Raw genomic sequence first — 14,074 nt, forward strand, 5'->3', positions numbered from 1 at the left:
AAATTACGTTAAAAAGCAGTGAAAAGCTGTAAAATTTGTGCTTGCCAGAACCATGGTACATTCAGACATAACCTTAATTCACACAAAAAATCGCGTGATCGAAAACCCATCAAATATTATGAACTCTTTCAATGATTCATTCGGCATTGATATTCCTCAGTCGAAAGCATCCTTCCAATATACTTCCTCACGATTACTAAATTCATTTTTTTCTTTATCCAATGTCGTCTGAAGAAGTGTTCAGCGTTATCAATAGTATTGAAAAAAAAGCGCTGGTCGCGATAAGTTTTCTGCTGCTGACATAAAACTGATAGCTCATTTGATCTGTGATATATTATATTACAATATAAATCTTGCATTTCTGACTGTGGTTTTCCCAACAGCCCTGAAAAAGCAAAAATTTTTTCCGTCTTTAAAACAGGCGACAAGCGTTTATTCTCGAAATACCGACCCATATCAATTATCTCGTTTTTCAATGAAGTCATCGAAAAGCATTTATGGAATTATTTAGACAAGTTTCACATTCTTTCTAATAAGGAGTTTGGTTTTAGTCCTGATTAGTCAACTGAACTTGCCATGATACCCCTAACCGACCAAAATTAAATCTGCTATTGACAACGGTTGTGTTGCTGATGTTTTTCATGACCTTTAAAAGTATTTGACTCTATTTCTCACGTCATTTCATTTCAGAAATTACAGTCTATTGGGGTATCAGTCATCCCACTAGAACTGATTCGTAGCTATCTGCGTGATCTTCAACAGCTGGTATATATGTTCGGTACCTTCTCCAGCCCTAAGTTCTGCAACATCGGTGTTCCGCAGGGTTCGATTTTGGGCCCACTTTTATTTTTAATTTACATCAATGATCTTCCACATTGCCTCGCTTATTCGTCCTGCATTCTCTAAGCGGGCGATACCTCTTTGTTAACGGCACATGAAAAGGTAGACTCATTCCTGTTTAAATTATACACTGACCTGAAAATATCGTTGAATGATTCAATAAGAATAAACTAAAAATAAATGCTCAAAAGTCAAAATTTGTGGTATTGTTGTCACCAAATCGAACTATACCTAGAAACCTCTCTGTATACGTAAGCGACTACCATATCCGCTCTACATTTAGTACAATGTTTCTCGGGGTCAAACTTGACGAGCATTTAAAATTTAATTCCCATGGGCTACATCTTACGCGGAAAGCCGCATATGCCATTCAAATCTTGCTAAAAGTTCGCTTTTTTTTTGTTTTGAAATAGTGTTGTCTATGTAAGACGCTTTCTTTCAAAGCGACATAATCTATTGGATTTCAACATGAACAAGCACGTATGCCACTCATTTATCACCCATCTAACATCTTCAAAACCAAGCATTGAGAATAATAACGTTCAGTGGCTTAATGTACAATGCATCATCTTTGCTTGTTCACATAACATTTTATCAGTTCAGAAGCTGGCCAAGTATTTTCTCGGCATTCTTATCTACAAATAGGTCAATGAAAAATACCCATTCCTTTACTACACTCAAATAAATCTCCTCAGGTGTGATATACTTGTTTTGCAAAAGCTAACTACTTCCTTTTACCCAAGCCCAAGGCTAATTATGGCAAATTTACCGTAAAACATTTGTCTGTATTCTTGTTGAAAACTTTACCTTTGTAGATAAAAAGCAGATCTCTTGTAACCTTTCAAAACATTTTGTATTCGCTCTTACTAAACTCATAATGCTTAATAATATGCAAAGTATGTTGTTAGACTTTTTTGATCTTTTATGCTTATCTGTATTTTTGTATACATCGTGCTTATTTGTATGTTATATATCTCAATTTATTTTCCTTAACTTCATAATGCTTGCTTTTACATTGAGTGATTGTTATTGCATTTTTTATTTGTTTTTTTGTGCTTATCTGCGCATTTCGTGCATCTTTTCTCGCTATATTGTACTTATCTGTACATTTATTCGCTTTAATTTTTGTATTCCCACCATTGTTCACTATTGCGTTTTAACGCTAATGAGTGATTTTTTAGGAGGTCTCACTCACAGTTTTGGAACTTTAAGACTTCCATCTGTATTTCTAATCAACACATGCAAAGTATGACTTGTATTTTATTTCAAATAAAATAAAAAGATCAAGTTAACTGCATCAAAGTTTATATTCATATATAAAGAAAATATATATATATATATATGTATATATATACATATATATTTTCTTTATATATGAATATAAACTTTGATGCAGTTAACTGTATTTTTGTATGCATCGTGCTTATTTGTATGTTATATATCTCAATTTATTTTCCTTAACTTCATAATGCTTGCTTTTACATTGAGTGATTGTTATTGCATTTTTAATTTGTTTTTTTGTGCTTATCTGCGCATTTCGTGCATCTTTTCTCGCTATATTGTACTTATCTGTACATTTATTTGCTTTAATTTTTGTATTCCCACCATTGTTCACTATTGCGTTTTAACGCTAATGAGTGATTTTTTAGGAGGTCTCACTCACAGTTTTGCAACTTTAAGACTTCCATCTGTATTTCTAATCAACACATGCAAAGTATGACTTGTATTTTATTTCAAATAAAATAAAAAGGTCAAGTTAACTGCATCAAAGTTTATATTCATATATAAAGAAAATATATATATATACATATATATTGCATCAAAGTTCAACTACACACACACACACACACATATATATATATATATATATATATATATATATTGAAAAAAATAGTTAGTAGTTGGCTGGGAACGTCGGAAAACACGTTGTGCTTTGGAATTGTGAAGCGATCTCACTAGCGAATGATTTCGTATGGCTTAGTAAAACTGCACTGATAGAAGTTCGAAGGCGTGTACCGTAGCACACAGAAGGCCGCTCCCCCGACGGGATTGTCCGGGCAAGACCTCCGCTGGATGGAAATCCCTCTGGACAGCCCACAGCTGGGCCCTGTTATGCCTGCGAGTCCGCAGCGAGCGTCCATGCCTCGGAAAAAGGAAATCTGTGTCAAGGCCAGCACGCGAGCCCGCCTTACGCGATCAACAACTCAACGGCGTCATCACGCGACGGCGCCTTTCTGGCGCGCACGTGCAGTGAGTCACCTCAGCCCACGAGCCCGTCGAGTAAACAACCGGCGCCTTTCTGTCTGGCGGGTCTGACGCAATGCCTGGCGACGTCATTCGTTCTTAGGTGCAGCCACCTGCAGCGCATCCTCTCCAGATTCGATGAGAAAGAATGACGCGGCCCAGCGAAGACCCCAGTGGAGGAGTCTGACCTCATGACCAGGGGCGCTTCTGGTTGGACGTTTTGTTATTCAAAGAATCCACCTGGTGCATATAAAAGAAGCCCTGCGGCGCGTCGCGAGCAGCAGACCTGTTGGAGAGCAGTCCTATGTGAGAGCAGACATGTGTGTCAGAGAAGAGAGCTATGTGATAGAGAGTTGAGCTGTGTGTCAGAGAAGAGAGCTATATGATAGAGAGTTGAGCTGTGTGTTAGCAGTCCTATGTGAGAGCAGACATGTGTGTAAGAGAGGAGAGCTATGTGATAGAGAGTGGAGCTGGGTGTCAGAGTAGAGAGCTATGTGATAGAAAGTTGAGCTATGTGTCAGCAAACCCATTTGAGAGCAGACCTATGTGTTAGAGAGGAGAGCTCGCCTCTTCGGGTCCCTAAGCTGTCGGCCCCAGTGCCAAATTTGTAACGCCTCTGTATATATGCTGTCCAGAAACCTTCTTTAACTCACCGTCGTCTCGTCCGCTCGTCTATCAGCTCTGTGCAGAAGCAGACGCGAGCTGAGATACCTACGCTACCAAACGGCTGGTGACCTTTCCGGCGAAGTTCGAAGAGTGGCGCCTTCGGGACCGTGTTGGCGTCGCCGTCTTTCGAAACAGTGGTTGCAGCGGTGAGATTTCGAGGCGGCCTTCGTAACGTTGTCGGAGGCGCGCGTCGTAACAGCCCGTATGTCCGTACTCCAGATGAAAAACTTCCGGCCAATAAAATAACGCACACAGGAAACGAAGAAGGAGACAGGAAAGAGGCCAGTAGGAACAGGAACTGGAACAGGAACAGGAAGTAGGAGACAGGAACTGGCCTCTTTCCTGTCTCCTTCTTCGTTTCCTGTGTGCGTTATTTTATTGGCCGGAAGTTTTTCATCTGAAGCAATGCACCAACTAGCCCAACAACGAGTATTATTGAGATGTCCGTACTCCACGCAGCAGAGCCCCACTTCTGGTCGATGCTCTATCGATACGATATATCGAGAGCACGTGATATATTGGATCCACCTAATTGGCACATTCACGCGGCTGCTCGCAATTAAGCGTTTGTACTTGCCAAGCACAGGCTTTCTTATCAGTTTTTAAGGCCCGGAAAGTGCCTCTCTTATGCCCCACGACATGCGAAAGTTGCTCACCTCTAGCAGCGGAGCTCGTCTTGTTCAAAACTTGGGCTCTGGCTGACGTCGTAGCTCGTAGTGGCATTTACCTGCAGAGAGCGGGTAAATCTTATGCGCTACTCTTACAACCACTCCGTCTACCCTCACATCTCAGAACTACGCCCACTAAATTTCCTGCCACTCCTCACACTTCTATCAACCACATTATGCCACACTATTCCCACTTGATTCAACCCGCTTCATTCAACACCACTGCTCGTCATCAGCTTCATTGTTTTGTAAGTGCCCACCAAGCGAAGCTGGCTGAATTTTTTCTTCGAAACTGAAATTGTCTTCTTGAGAAGTGCAGCAATCACGTGGTCAAGAATCCTCCGCTACTGAAGATTTACGGCTTATTTTAGTCTTCACGTTCAAGCCTAACCAGCCTTTACTTTATCACACTATTCCCGGCCTGGCTTGGCTGCAACGTCACCAATTTATGCGTCCACAGGAAATTGAAAATATGACCACCTTATTGTTGCAGTAACACCTTTCCTTCTAAGCATTATCTAACTGCTATAGTTAAAAAACCTATTATAATAAAAATAATAATAATTATTATTATTATTAAGGACCCAGAGCAAGAAGTATTTGATATGAAACTTCAGGCCGACACAACGCTGAGATCTACAACCGCAAGACAATGTCCGCAGTCAGGCGTGCTCCGGTTCAACATCAGCAGAAGATGGCATGCCCATTGTCTATTTTTGCATGCTCCGAAAAAACATGGTCTTGGCACATGCATTCATAGGTTTCGCGCAACAAAAGTTAGAACAGACCAGCATGAGGGTTATGGGGAGCATTTTATACGCACTGCACTTCGGTAGGCATAGTCACGTACGTACATGAACCAGCTCTTCACAATAATTATAAGTCTTTTAGTTAGGAATCTGAGTGTTCTAGCGGTTCAGCTCCCTGTGTTTGATATCCTTGCTTTTTGGCGATTCAAGACCACCAAGTAATTACGAGACACCCTGGGGTGACGGACAACAAAAATCTCGACCACCTGTAGTTTTAAACGTGCACTGGTCTATAATTTATTACCTTAACAGCCTGTTTACTCAATTCGCCAGAAAACCTAAGCGCTTTACTTGTCTTTCGACGTCTTTCCCGCAGTATAACTCAGCATTCATTTCAAAACGTCAAATTTAATTATTTAAGGCAATTTTCAAAGAAATAGCTGCAATACTGTTACAGCTATGGGCGAAAAAGCATAACAAGAGAACAACAAAGCCAGTAGAAGCTGCCTCGATGTTTTATTATCGGTAAGCAAGTTCTTGCTGTAATTTATACAGAATCGATTCGATAAACAGAAGTGGCGCACTTTAGCAGCTACGCCATGTTAAACCCGATGTAATGCATTCTGTGTTACTTGGACAACGAAGAGCCCACTCTAGTGTTAAGCAAACTTAACACTGCGCCTCGGCGTTCTGCGAGCATGGCTACGCCAGCTTGTCGATCAATCCAACAAGATTGACCATCCTACCGAGATTATGGTTTAAAAGCAATCAAAAACAATGCACACACAAGCGTACAGTGACGTTGAGAGCCCGCCAAATATCATACAGAGCAAATTTCGGCTCACCTACCAGAAGCGTAGCGTCGCCGTCCTGTTTGTTTGTTTGTTTGTTTGTATCGTCTAATCAATGGCTCGTACCCACTCTGTGGATTGGCCAGGAGAACATATAGTCTCATATGGACGATAACTGCAATATTGCTTACAACGAAAAAAAGGGGAAGGGAGTTGTATAGTGAGGACAGTATGTTTAAAGGAGAAAGAAACCCAAGATTTATATAGTGAGAAAAAAGAATCAACATCAAAGTAGACACTAATAGATACAACTTGATTTTGGGAGCCGACCAGGCAGCTGTTTTTGCCAAACCCGATTAATTTGGTATGTCACGGATTTATCCAGAATTGAAAATTACTTTGCGACCCGATTTTTTAGTATCTGCTAACGTAGGCTTTATGTTGAAAAACACTTAGAGTCTTGAATAAAATTACACAGCGCATCGAATTGAATCTCTGTGGCAATTTCCCAAAACAGAGGCACCAAAACTTAGAACAATTTTTGTGGTTAAATTAAAACCTAGCTTCGCCAATTGAACTTCTAAAAGTCGTTTCCTAATTAATGCATAGTTACGACATGAGCCAAAATAATGTTCAATAGTTTCTGAATCTTCGCAGAACGAACAATAAGGGGAAAGTGTCAGACCAGCTCTGGTCGCCGTCATCGACCGATGACTCCTTCTTCTTCTTCTTCTTCTTCTTAGTCCGGTGCCTCGTGAGAAGACTCTCAGCTTATGATGAGGAGGATGATGATCCTTGTTATTCTGGCCCACACCCACAAATAGAGATCGGCCAAGAACTGGGCGGCAGGATCTTTATATTAAGGACTTATGGTTTAACCAACAAAAAGTAATTTTGGACTGAAAAATATTATATAGAAAGTAAAGCCAAAAATCGAACAATGAGTATATCTTAGCAGGGAACATGACACATCGGTGAATTTCAATCGTCTTCGTCGTCTTTGTCGTTTTACAAAAATGAACACACTGTGTTTGATAATTTCTTCTATAGTGTTGGGGGGGTTGTAACAATTAACTAAATACTCCGGCAGAATCGTCACTTCGGTCTGAATTAACCGAATTTAAACGTATCTATTTAATCAAATTGCCCCGTTCTATTCAACAACTCGAATTGTCCTTTCGAAAGGCGAAAGTGTCGCGCAACCGGCTCAAATCCTTGTTTTTTAACAGTGGAGCTCACCGAAACCCTCTTGTGGCGTTAATAAAACAACTGTCATCACAATGAACGGCCTCTATCTTGTATGGGATCTCTCGTTGCCTACCAACGCTTTCGAGGAATCAAAGTAGGAGAGGAAAATAGAAGTGGTTTGGAGGAACAGAAGAGACAAATAAAACGAAATACTGGTCGCGTATTTGCAAGCTTTCCTGCAAAGGACGTCAAAATATGATAGTCCCCTATCTAGAGAGATAGAAAGAAAAACCCGTTCATTAGAGCAGATCGGTGAGTGGGATCCTTAGTCCAGGATCCCATTATCTCGGGCAGCTGTCCTCACACGTATCACGAGCGCCTCTTAGGTCACCGGATCCGAGCTGGACCTTTCAGCCTTGAGATCCTTCAGACTCTTGCATGTTGTGTTGTGTCCTGGGTTGCAAAGAAAGATTGTGTGGACCTTTCCAAATCATCTAGTAAAGGGTGGCTGTTTTATTGGCGCAGAACCTGCACTGTGGCGCATGTGTGTCGGGATCTATCGTAGACAGTATGTATAAATCATGAATCCTAGGACAGGAACTGTAGGTGACGCCACGCTACCTGTGATTCCTTACTGAGGTTTGGCCCAGGGGGCGGAAGTTTCTGTCTTTCAAGTCTTTGGTGTTGCAGAATTTCTGAGTGCTGCGCGATATTTGGCGTTATCTGGCAGTAATGTGAAGAAATGATTTTCTTTTAGAACGAAGAGCTACTGGTAGATGACAGCACCGTGCCGTTTCAGAGAAGCGTATAGGAAAAAACTGCTATATTGCTGATAGCATCGCATGGTCAGCATAGCGTAATCAAGAGTGCCGTCTTTATAATTGCATATCTATTCATTTTAATTATAAAGATACAAACTACCTAGTACTGACGTATTGATGCTGCGCCTCAAGTATGCGTAATATTTGCTGTTTCAGTGATATTTCACCAGTACAAAAAGAGATACCAAATTTAAATAGGTGGGCGTTGAGTACGAGCTTAAACTTTCTCCGGGTGGCTGAATCGTAAGACCGAGGGGCAGACACAGCAAAATTTCTGCGTTGAAGTCTTCCAGAAAGGCTATCGTCCTAAAATTTCATAGTGAAGGGGAATTCGAACCCGAGTACTCACGGTCAAAAAAACGCAAGCGTAGGAACTATTTGGCTATCAGAGTACGCCTTATTGAAAGCACTCGACGAATTTATGCCTTCACTGTCTTGCCCTGCGTGTATTTATATATATATATATGAATAAATAAATAAATATAAATTTATATATATATATATATATATATGAGATCTAACAGACAATAATGCCAAGGAAGGTGTAGGGGAAGTTATTAGGCCTTTTGTAATGTAAATGAGAAGAAAGAAAACTGGGTGAAAAGATAACTTGCCGTGGGCAGGATCCGAACCTGCGACCTTCGAATAACGCGTTCGAAGCTCTTGCCCACGGCAAGTTATCTTTTCACCCACTTTTCTTTCTTCTCATTTACATTACAGATAGCCTAATAACTTACCCTACACCTTCCTTGGCATTATTGTCTGTTAGATCTCAATATTATTGTGTGAAACACGAAAAACGAGCCCTTAAGTATATATATATATGTATATATATATATATTTATATATATATATATATTGGCAGACTTGGTGTCATTAGGTTGTATACGAGAGACTATTATTCAACTTCCCACTCATAATAGGTTCACATGCTACTTGACGCCAAATATGCGCATAAAAGAGTGTTTTCACACTCGTCGCTTGGCTTATAGATGGCGCTGACTGTCACTCCTACTTCTAAATTCACATATAAACCCAAAAAAGTGGATGGGAGGAAGGCCGCTGTGGTAGCTCAGTGGTTAGAGCATCGAACGCGTTATTTGAAGGTCGTAGGTTCGATTCCTGCTCATGGCTGGTTATTTTTTCATCCACTTTTCTTTCTTCTTATTGACATTCCATTGGTTCTAATCACTTCCCCTGTACATTCCTTGGCATTACTGTCTGTTAGATCTCATTATTATTGTGTTAAAACACGGAAAAACGAGCCCTTAGGTATACACTTCTTTCCCTTGTTTCATTAAACGAGGGTTCGTACTTGCAGACTTGGTGTCATTAGGTTGTATACGAGAGACTAATAATCAGATGCCCACTCATAATAAGATCACGTGCTATGTGACGCCAAACATGCGCATAAAAGATTGTTTTCACACTCGTCGCTTGGCTTATAGATGGCGCTGACTGTCACTCCTACTTCTAAATTCACATATAAACCCAGAAAAGTGAATGGAGGGAAGACCGCTGTGGTAGCTCGGTAGTTAAAGCATCGAACACGTTTTTTGAAGGTCGTAGGTTTGATTCCTGCTAACGGCTGGTAATTTTTTCATCCACTTTTTTTTCTTCTTTTTACAATTCATTGGTTCTAATGACTTCCCCTGTATATTCCTTGGCAATACTGTCTGTTAGATCTCATAATTATTGTGTTAAAACACGGAAAAACGAGAGAACACGGAAAAACGATGTATATATATATATATATATATATATATATATATATATATATATATATATATCACAAGAAAAATTGCCGTGACACACTTGTTCTCGGATTCAAACCAGTGATTCCTCGCTCGCGGTGCCTCCTGTTGAATTGCTTTGGCGGATACAGAGTGGCCGACAAACTCTCCACCAGAACACTCCTCACTGGCGGAAGGTGACACGCTGTGGAAGTTACATAATGGAAGCGCCCCCCTGCTACCACGGCAAAAAACAGATCGTGCTTAGCTGATAAATTTGTCATTAGCGTTGCAAATATGACTGGTTTGTGGAGTTTAACGTCCCAAAACCACCATATCATTATGGGAGACGCCGTAGTGGAAGGCTGCGGAAATTTTGATCTCCTGGGGTTCTTTAACGTGCACACAAATCTGAGTACGCGGTTCTACAACATTTCCGCCTCCATAGGAAATGCAGCCGCCACAGCCGGGATTTGATCCCGCGACCTGCGGGTCCACAGCCGAGTACCTTAGCCACTAGACTACCGTGGTGGGGCGGCATTGCAAAAAATTCTTTGCTTTATTTGTTATGAATCTCAAACAGTCGCGGGAAGTGATAGGTAAAATACAGTTTTTGTTAACTTTGCGAAAATTCCTTCTCATTTTTTTCATTCCTTAGAAAGCACATCCTTTTTAGCCAACTCGTTTTTAAGCCAACCTCGAGCAGCTGATGAACGACGGCGACCACTTGTTTGAACGTCATCTCCAATGTCGTGCGCTTTGCAAAGGCCCTCTTCTGCCAAGCTCGTCAGTGATGCATGCCTGCTAAGCGTCGGCAGTTCCCGCAGTTCCAGTTCGGCGTAGAAGAGGACCTCGTTCAATGCCGAAAGGTGGTCGACGATATGGCACGTGTCGTCGGACATGGCCTTATAAGGTGGAAACAAGTCCCTCGCGTCCAGTCATAAATATTGAGCCATGGTGGGGTAGAAGCCATTCAGCCCTGCCATTATTGCCATGGCTGCTCTTGACAGGGTTGCCCTTGAGGCAGGGTTGCCCTTGGGGCCTGCGACAATCAAGAAAACGGAACATATAGTGCTCGCTTGTAATCTGAACATACCGCGTTGAATATTCGTTATGCTGAAATCACAATGATGCAGTCGACCAGCCTTTGTTGTGGTACGACGGGTTGCGAAATGGCGTGGCACGCTCTTTGAGCGTAGCCTGTACTAGTTTGATAAGAAAACAGGCACTGAATGGAGGAATTGCTACAAGCTACAAGCCCTCCAGCGACAGAAGATTCCGAATACTTGCAAATGCATGAAAACACATGGCTCCATATATATATATATATATATATATATATATATATATATATATATATATATATATATATATATATATATATATATATATATATATATATATATATATACATAGATATGAAAAAAAAACACATGGTCCATTATGCATTCGACTATTACGAGTTGAAAACAGAAGACACCTTCTTTTTTTCTGATCCGATGTACAGACCCTCCCTCATCCCCTTCTGAAAGCTTTGTGCAGGTAATGGCTTCCACTGCCTCGACAATCGAAGACACTGTAATCTTTCTTTACCTCTGCCATGTTGTTGCACTGCCTCATTGACTGGTCCATATTTCTTCAAATAATACTAAGTCCGTACAAAAAGTTTAGTAATCTTGATCCTGAGAAAGGATAACCGCCGCTTCATGCTGCACTAGCGAAAAGTAAAGCCAATAGTCACGTCTGAAAACAAAAGAAATGCAAACACGAGTGCTATGGTTACACTGGTAAAAGCGACTCAAAATTAAGAACAGTGGCAGTAGCAGAGTTTTCATATTATCACCGTCGCTATTTGCCAGAGGCAGCACTGCAACTTGATTACGTTGTACTATATGCATAACACGTTTCATTGCACTGAGATTAGAATACATGGTGATTTACAGACTTCACAATGTGAGAAGCGAAATACTTTGTTATAAAGAAAATTTTGTTATAGAAAGGTTTTCTGGGGAGTGCCCGGATGCTGTCTTTGTTAATGATCACCTCTCGTCTTTGCTAAAGCACTTGTTCTCAAAAAATAGAAACAGTTGGCGTTTTTGTTTGGACTGATAATTGTCAGATAAAAGCAAGGAAATGAACTGATACCAGAGTGTTTCGCATAAAATCAGAACTCGAGCTCTCCATTATTTCCTAGATATAGTTTACTTTTGCATTTGTAGCGTCTGTCCAAACGCAAGATAACGTATATTTCACCGTTTGAACTCTCATCATGGCTGTCTGAAACAACCGGACGTTTGTTCACTTTAACGCTGGAAGTACAAGAAAAAATACCATAATATTACCATATTGTTATCAGCCATGAATCACTACATTTCTATCATCTGCATCAGTGAACAGTGGCTTTGAGAATTTGAAGGGAACCTGTTTAATTTCTTTCCTCTTCCTCTGAATACTGTCATCGAAGTGACTATGCACATAATGGAGAAGCTATTTTTATATGATCAGGCTTTCACTTTCACAGGCGGCTGGACTTGACACTAAATATTCCTGGTGGCGAATCCACGTGGATCGAACTTCATGAATCACATTTTTCGGAAGTTAGTAAGAATTGTGTTGTTTCCTGCATCTATCGCTTGCCGTCGTCACCTGTCGTGGAGATTTGCGTATCTTTAGGAGAGGTGTTGAATATTGTGTCAATGGAAGGGAAGCGTGTGATTATTTTAGGAGATATGAACATCAATCTCTTTTACAACACCACCGTAAAGGTTTCAGAATACACTTCCTGCTTTGGTGGAATGACTATGAGTACGCCATAACTGCACCCAGTCGTGTTCCACTTCATGGTAAAGGCACTAATATCGATCACATTTTCTGTAACTTCACTAGTCCACCTGAAGCAGCCGTCATCGAGGTGCCATGCACAGACCATTATCCTATTTATGCAAGCATAGGCATTTCGAGTAATAATAAAACAACTCGAAGCTTCAGGAATAAACAGATTACTGCTTCATTTATTACCATCATTGAGCAGCGTGATTGGTTGTCATTTAAAAAGTGCGAAAATGCCGACGTATCCTATCAACATTTTTACTCTATCATTTCAAATGCAGTCATGGCCCCTTCTACAGTTGTAATAAGCAGAAAAAAGTCATCATTTTTCTTTCCTTTTTCTTTCCATTTTTCTACCTACCATTTTTCTTTCCATTGCTCGCTGCGTCGTCCTCAATTTAAGCTGAACCCTCTTTGTAAGTCTCCAGGTTTCTGCTCTGTAGCTAAGTACTGGCAAGATACAGCTGTTATATACCTTCCTCTTGAGGGATAGTGGCAATCTACCTGTCATAATTTGAGAGTGCTTGCCGAATGTGCTCCACCCCATTCTTATTTTTCTAGTTACTTCAATATCGTGGTTCGGCTCTGCGGTTATTACCTGCTTTAAGTAGACATAGTCTTTTACAACTTCAAGTGCACTATTACCTATCTCAAAGCGCTGCTCCTTTCCGAGGTTGTTGTACATTACTTTCGTTTTCTGCAGATTAATTTTAAGACCCACCTTTCTGCTCTCCCTGTTCAACTCCGTAATCATGAGTTGCAATTCGTCCCCTGAGGTACTCAGCAATGCAATGTCATCGGCGAAGCGCAGGTTACTAAGGTATTCTCCATTAGGTCTTATTCCTAACTGCTCCCATTCTAGGCTTCTGAAAACCTCCTGTAAGCACGCGGTAAATAGCATTGGGAAGATAGTGTCCCCCTGCTTTACACCCTTCTTGATTGTTATTCTCTTGCTTTCTTTATGAAGCACTGTGTTAGCAGTTGATCCCCTGTAGATTTCTTCCAGAATGTTTATATATACTTCATCTACGCCTTGATTCCGCAGTGTCTGCATGACGGCTGATATTTCTACTGAATCAAACGCCTTCTCGTAATCTATGAAGGCTATGTATAGTGGTTGGTTATACTCTGAGGATTTCTCTTTACCTGGTTGGTAGTATGAATGTGGTCAATTGTTTTGTTGCCTGTTCGAAATCCTGCTTGTTCCTTTGGTTGATTGAATTCTAAGGTTTTCTTTACTCTGTTAGCAATCACCTTTGTAAATAGCTTGTATACTACAGAGAGCAAGCTGATCGGACTGTAATTCTTCAAGTCCTTGTCATCTCCTTTCTTATGTATTAAGATGATGTTAGCGTTCTTTCAAGACTCTGGTACTCTTCTCGTCAGGAGACACCTCGTAAACAGTGTGGCTAGTTTTTCTAACACAATCTGTCCTCCATCTTTCAGCAGATCTGATGTAACCTGATCCTCACCAGCACCTTTGCCTCTTTGCATGCTCTCCAAAGCTTCTCTGACTTCTTCTGTCATTACTGGTGGGGTGTCATC

This window comes from Rhipicephalus microplus, chromosome X (assembly GCF_043290135.1).
Source record: "Rhipicephalus microplus isolate Deutch F79 chromosome X, USDA_Rmic, whole genome shotgun sequence".
Lineage (NCBI taxonomy): Eukaryota > Metazoa > Arthropoda > Arachnida > Ixodida > Ixodidae > Rhipicephalus > Rhipicephalus microplus.